Genomic DNA, 7,356 nt, shown 5'->3' with positions numbered 1-7,356 from the left:
GCATGTCCCTTACCTCCCTTCTGTGGCTTAACAAACCCAACGCAGCCCTTTTTAAGTCACGCAACTCTCTTACCTCTGCTTCATATCAAACATGGATGAAAGGTGAGGGGATGAAATCTCTGCACAAAATTTTGTCTCCCCTGATGACGGTTCGTGACCTTGTGCAGTCGCAAACTGAGAGGTTTCGAGACTGTTCTTCCCTGCCTGGAAAGGCATCCTGCAGCACGTACGATTCCATATTGACTAATGGGGCTGTTCCTACCCTCACTGAATTGCGGGCTCAACCTGGTTTCTCGCCTGTCAATTTTCTCACTTACACTCACCTCAAAAGGTGTTACCTGGGAGCGTTTATTACACGATATTATAATAATCTCATTAAGATGAATTCATCCATACAGCCCTCTTTTCTTAAAGCTTGGGAGTTGGAACTTAAGACTACTTTTTCTGACGAGGACACCAGGGCAGTTTTTCGAAACTCCCTTGGTACCTTAAGATGTATTAAATTGCAAGAATCCTCATACAAACTGACCTCTAGGTGGTACAAGACTCCCTGGGTATTGCATAAAATGTGTAACGAAATTTCCCCAGATTGTTGGAGGTGTCATAAAGACCCGGGAACATATTTACATTTGTGGTGGGAGTGTGAGAAAATCTCCCCCTTTTGGGCCGAGATACAAACTGTCCTCAATACTATAACTCATTCCTCTATTGTCATTTCCCCTCGTGTAGTGTTCCTAAACCTGTGGCCAACATTCCCTGGGGGGGGCCCCCAGGGAGCTATGGTTACATCTCTTCGCAGCGGCCAAATCTCTATTACTGTTGTATTGAGAGACCGAGGTTGTGCCACGAATAAGTCATTGGCTTAGGAAGGGAGCCCAGCTGGCGAGAATGGAGGAGCTCTCGCATCTTGAGTATCACTCTCATGCCAAGTACCGAAAGATCTGGGCACCCTGGTTTGAATTCTGCAAAAATGACTCCTTTCAACACCTCTGGGGTGCAGACTCCCCCTGCATTGGATAAGGACGATTGTTATTCTAGTTTTGGACTACTTTCTAAACTTTCCCGCTAGGCCTGATGTCCTTGGAGACCTCTCTCCTTGCACATTTCTTTTCCCTCCTTTTCTATCCCCTCCTTCTTTACCCCCTTCCCCTTGACGTTGGTGCAAGTGGTGTGAACATACGCCAGGAAGCTCATACTTCCTTATTGTTCGGTTTGTATAATATGTTCTGTTTAATATTGAGATAACGCATTGTACATATGTGTCTTCTTATTGTAAATTCTAACAATTACTCGTATATTGTATGTACTGTGGCGCTTATGCATATTGTAATTCGCATTTTGCCTTTCTGTAAAACCTCAATAAAATGTTATTTTCCCCAAAAAAACAAAAAAAAACTATACATATGTGGTATTACCGTAATCGTACCAACCCACAGAATAAAGGTAATTATTATTTATGCCGCATGGTAAACAGCATAGAACAATGGCGGAATTGCTGTGGTTTTTTCTATTCCCCTCCAATAAAAGTTAATAAAAAAATGATATGTATCCGAAATTATGCCATTAAAAGATACAACTAATGCCGCAAAAAAAAAGTCCTCGGCTATGTCGATGCAAAAATAAAAAAGTTAGAGCTCTTTAAATGCGTCGATGGAAAAACGAAAAAAATTGCTTGGAAATTAAGGCCTAAAATAGGCTGGTCACTAAGGACTTAAAGCCCAAAATAACTGTTTCCTGAAAGGATAAAGGACTTGAGATGAGAAAACCTATTAGACAAATATCAAATTAGGTCCAAATTTTCCAAAAGCTTAAAATTCGTCGAAATGTGAAAGTTTTGGTGTTCGCAGTGCAAGAATTGTCAAAATGGTGGCCACCGGTGAGCGCTCTCCGCCAATTTGCCAATTATATAAAAAAAAGAGGGGAGAAGAGGATTAAAAAAAACAAAACATACTCACCACCTTCCCTGGTCTCCTGACGTGTCCCTGCCGGAAAGTGAGATGACGTAGCTGTGAACGCTGCAGCCAATCCCAGGCCACTGTGATCACATGGGACAGCTACGTCATCTCACCTGCCGGTAGCGACGTGTCGCTACTGTAGTACAGCGTATGTGTTGAGTGTGTTTGTTTTTATTTTTGTGAAATCGCATGTACCCTGATTGCCTTGTTTGACCCTCTGATGTCTTCAAGGACTGTAACCAACTTAGATTCAGTCCTAGAAGACGTTAAATAGTCTGATAGGCCTATCGGGCGACTTGCGATTCGCAAAACGAATTTGGACCGAAACGAACGGCCGATTTAAAAGAAAATTTGCTCATCACTATTAAGGACTCTGCACTGCAAGGCAGCAATGCTAACCAATCTGCACTGTGACATTGTAAATACTTATTATTAACACTATAGCAGGAGATGTCACTTCTGGTCATATTTGTGACATCATCAGATAAAGTACAGGAGGCCATTGTTACCTTACTGCATGATGTCATAATGACTGTAACTCTATAAGAACTGGGGTTTAGGGGGGGCGACTGCTCAGTCCAGGATATGAAGATAAGCAGACACAAGATACTTCACCATGAGCATCTCACAGAGAATAGCGGAAGCTTCTGATGTTTGTGAAGTCACCAGTCGGGATCCGGAACAATAGAAGAGGAGAACTTTATGCACGAGCCGCATGGCAGGGGAAGAACAACAGGAAAACCGAGGGCTTTGGCTTATATACACGGTGATAGGAGGTTCAGTCATTTACTTTCAGGTTTTGGGACCAAGAAGAAAAACAGTAATGTGGAGGAAAATCTGCCACCATGATGCCAGCAATCTGCAAACATTGAAGGTATGTACATAATATATATGTTCATTTAATCTGAAAATGTGGGATATTTGAGAATTTGGGGGTTTGTTATACATTATGGCCCATATTTACTGAGCAGTTTATGCAGTTTATTTTGTAAGCTTAACCAAATAAAGTTGCAAACGGTGACATGCAACAAATTTGGTGTAAAATGTATCTTTTCTCGTCACTTGACAAATTTAAAAAGTGGCAAAAAAGTGGGCGTGGTCTCCAAGGAGACGTAGATTAAGTCCCATTTATTAAAGTAAACTATGTTAAAATGGCACAAATTTTGCCCTTATTATTTTATTGCAGGGAGGAGATCTGGACGAGCGGCTGAAGATGAAGATGAAAACTGTGAGATTGATCAAAATCTTATGTAACGTGACAATTCTATTTATAATTCTATATTTGGTGCCTTCCGATGTCATAATACACTGATTATACAGGTCAAGGTAAATACATGGAATGTATTATGACTTTAGCAAGACCCATGTTTAATGTCCTCCTATAACTCCTCCGTGTCACACATGCTAAGATTCCTTACACGTTATCCCATAGCCTCTCATGGTTGTGTCCTCCTAGACCCTGGACCTTGTTTGGTCTGCATAGAGGCTAAACAGTTCTCAGTGGTCCATGACTATTTTTTGGTGGGATAACAGGGAACGATGGTTTCCCATAGTTCAAGCAGAAGACACCTGCTATATGCTATGTTCACCAGTGAGGCAAATCCAAGCTGGGAAGGAGGTAATTGCATGTTACATGTGGCCATTAGGAGGAGAAAAACTCAAAGAGGGAGGAAATAAATTGTGAGTCTAAGAAGTTGATTGTGTAAAAAGTGGCTTTCAGACCAAAGGCCTAATCCCTGCCCTCCTGGAGTCGGCCATTTGCTTTACACCACATCAGGGACCTGGTATAATGGAACTGGCCTCCTGTGACCTAGGAGGGCAGTGTTTTCTTTCTCTTTCACCAGCAGAGATGACCATAGCCGAGCTGTGATGTCCGTAGTCCGATCAGTGGAGGAGCGACCTGCATGATACCAGGACGTCGTGGAGAACATCTGGGATTGGACACCTTCTTATAACTTACTATTCCATATAATGTCATAGCTATAAGTAAGATGTTAGTTAGTTGCATTACAAGCTCTGGTCCTGGGTTCTCAGACTGATCGCCTTTTCTCGGGGTCAACAAGGAATTTTCCCCTGTGGCACAAATTGGCTAAACGTGCGCAGGGTTTTTGCCTTCTTCTGGATCAATAGCTTTAGTTAGGAATTTTATTTAAATAAATTGTGTTTAAAAATGAAAGCTCTGTCTCCTCGTCATTTCTCAATATTATATAGCTGTAAGATATTAGTTTATATTATGGGAGGTTATTATGGTTATTTTGCTGCTGATAATCCAATATGGTTGATTCCATGAAGCATTGGATAATATACACATACAGAAGAGAAATACATCATATGAGCCATATAAATGTTACTACTATAAAGGAACACTAAGGATCGATGCACACGATGCGTATTACGTGCCTTTTTGGAGAGCGGATATGCGTGCAGCACCTCTGCAGAGTAATACAGTACCAGCATATTCAATGAGATTCCAAGAAATCTCATGTACACGGTACGGTATTTTTCGGGACTGAAATTGACCTGTTGTGTATTGTTTAGAATCCGCAGCATGTCATTTTATCTTGCGTTTCCGCTTGCAAATTCTATTTGTCTAGTGCAGAGGAAAATCCCACCAAAATTTCTCAGCATGAAAAGGCACCGAAAAACGAATCAAATGGGAGAAAACGCACCGAAAAACGCATCACCTTCAGGTGTGTTTTTTTCCAGAGGTTTTGCTGTGTGTTTCCCACAGTAAAATACACAACGTGTGCATGTAGCCTAAAGGTAAAAAATACATATAAATCAAAACAATCCACTTGCTCCTGTTTTGCCTGAGAAATTCTTCTGTGTGGGTCCTAGAGTAGCCATTTTCCCCCATCCCTTACTAAGCCACACCTCTCAGCCATCGGCCAGCGAAAATGGAAGAGATTGGAAGGAACATGAAGAGGTTGTCGATGTTGCTGAGAAACCCAGCGATCAGATGTAATCTATGAAAGGCTTTATTTCGCTGCAGTGCCACCACAGGGTTAAAGGGTAACTAAACGTTTGAAAAACTTCTGTCTTAGTGACATGTCAGAAGTTTAAATTGGTGGGGGTCCGAGCACTGAGATCTGCACCAATTGCTCAAATGAAGCAGCAGAAGCCCTCGTGTGAGTGCTCAGCTGCTTTGTGTCTGTTCGGATTTCTCCGGAAAGCCGATGTATCGAAGTACGGGCTCATAGACATTTTTCTCGAGTCTGTACTCCGATACATTCATTTCCGGAAAAAGCCGAACAGATACGAATCGGCTGAGCGCTCACATGAGCACTTCTGCTGCTTCGTTTAAGCGATTGGTGGGGGTCTCAGTGCTTGGACCCTTTCACAGCCATACAAAATCTGAGCAGCATTTTGATTTTTGTCACTATTGAATTTGCTGGTCATTAAAGGGCATACCCTAGTAGATAACTGCTACAATGGGAATTATGTTCCTTATAGAAAATCACTCCCACTTTTGCAGATGTCATTAGTTCATTGTTGCATTTGTATATTCTCATAAACCTACCGTTAAATCAGGTGCAACCGAATAAAAATATAAAGCAAGTCCTAAACCTATAACAACCAATAAAACACTTTTTAATAAATGGGAACGGACTATTTTAGCTGCTTCGTGTCTGTTCGGATTTTTCCGGAAAGCCGATGTATCGGAGTACGGGCTCATAGACTTTTTATTGAGTCCGTACACTGATACATTTATTTCTGGAAAAAGCCGAACAGACATGAAGCGTCTGAGCGCTCAAACAAGCGCTTCAGCTGCTTTGTTCTAGCGATTGGAGGGGGTCTCAGTGCTTGGACCCCCAGCAATCAAAACTTCTGACATGTCACTATGACATGTCAGAAGTTTGTGAAATGTTTAAGTTACCCTTTAAGGCAATGACTTACACACTTCAAAACTATGGGCTTTCGGTATAATGCGAGAACGTGCCGATCCTCCAAATTCTAGTTATTTCATTTTCTCACCATTTTCACAGTCATACAAAATCTGAGCAGCATTTTGATATTTGTCACTATTAAGTTTGCTGGCCATTAAAGGGCCATACCCTAGTAGATAACTGCTACAATGGCAATTATGTGCCTTATAGAAAATCACTCCCACTTTTGCAGATGTCATTAGTGCATTGTTGCATTTGTATATTCTCATAAACCTACCGTTAAATCAGGTGCGACCGAATAAAAATATAAAGCAAGTCCTAAACCTGTAACATCTAATAAAACACTTTTTAATAAAAGGGAACGGACTGTTTAAGCAACACGACCAATACTTCTTAATTACTTTAAAGAAAAGCCGTCATTGGCGCAACAGCGGGAATCATCTCACGATAAATAGGAGGGGCAGGAAAGTGAGAGGTGTACACTCCCCTGGCGGTATTGTGCTGGGGACACGACAACCTGGTAGTCAAAAAGATGTCTATATAGTCCAAGTGCTGGTTCGGGGGACTACTAGCCACTAGTGTCCCAGGCAGAGAATAATCAGTATCGAATGCTGAGATGCACTAGGATATTCTGACTGCAAGACGGTGAAAAATTACCCTTTACGAATGCGCTGTTTCCTTTGTGATATTAAGGATGATCCTCTGGAGTCTTATAAATGTTAATCTTTTATTAATATCGTAACATGCAACACGTTTCAGAGCCGAACCGGCTCCTTCATCGACCTTTGACCTATACTTATGTCATAGACAGGAAGCGGGAGTATGGAGCAGGCTCACGGCTCCATCATCTAAGATGTTAGAAAGGGAGAGGCGGCCCCCTCTGACAGCCCATCGGGTGCAGATCGTCATAATGGCAGCCTGGGGGCCAAATGAAGGCCTCCAGGTCTGCCATCTTTGTACTTCTATTAAACTCTGCCAGCGACAGCGTTTAATAGAATCCTATGAAAATCATGTTTTACTGCAATACGTTATTATTGCACTATATCATGCAAACGATCCAATGGTCACTGGTTCAAGCCCCCTACGGGGACTAATAAAAAAAAGTAAAAAATGCTTAAAGTTTTTTTATGTACAAAAAATTATTAAAAGTAAAAAAAAAGACATGTAAAAAATAAATTATAAAAACACAGCTGGTATTACCACCATCATCTGTAAAAGTCAGAACTATTAGGGCATGCCCAGGCATGGCGTATCTCTCTCAATTACTGGTGCACACACGTAGTCACCTGTAATTACGGGAGCCCCATTGACTTCCTCAGTCTGGCTGTAGACCTAGAAATACATAGGTCCAGCTAGAATGAAGAAATGTCATGTTAGTAAAACCAATACGCTCCGCAGCACACATAACATCTGCGGACTTCATTGCAGAATTTTGACTCTGCATTGAAGTCAATGGGGAAATTCCGTAATGAGTCCGCAACAAGTCCGCGACACGTCCGCAACAACCATTGTAT

The 7,356-nt window shown here is 41.7% G+C and overlaps 1 long non-coding RNA gene across 1 annotated transcript; it reads left to right on the top strand.

The window, feature by feature from the left end:
* The first annotated feature begins 2,541 nt into the window (after positions 1–2,541).
* On the top strand, positions 2,542–4,131 carry LOC142760695 (uncharacterized). Its single transcript, XR_012883362.1, has 2 exons — positions 2,542–2,829; positions 3,142–4,131. It is a non-coding gene; the product is annotated as an uncharacterized LOC142760695 (long non-coding RNA).
* The last annotated feature ends 3,225 nt before the right edge of the window (positions 4,132–7,356 follow it).

The sequence above is a fragment of the Rhinoderma darwinii genome, chromosome 4 (assembly GCF_050947455.1).
Source record: "Rhinoderma darwinii isolate aRhiDar2 chromosome 4, aRhiDar2.hap1, whole genome shotgun sequence".
Taxonomy (NCBI): domain Eukaryota; kingdom Metazoa; phylum Chordata; class Amphibia; order Anura; family Rhinodermatidae; genus Rhinoderma; species Rhinoderma darwinii.
The sequence above is the reverse complement of the archived record's forward strand: the minus strand, read 5'-3'. Positions and strand labels throughout refer to the sequence as shown.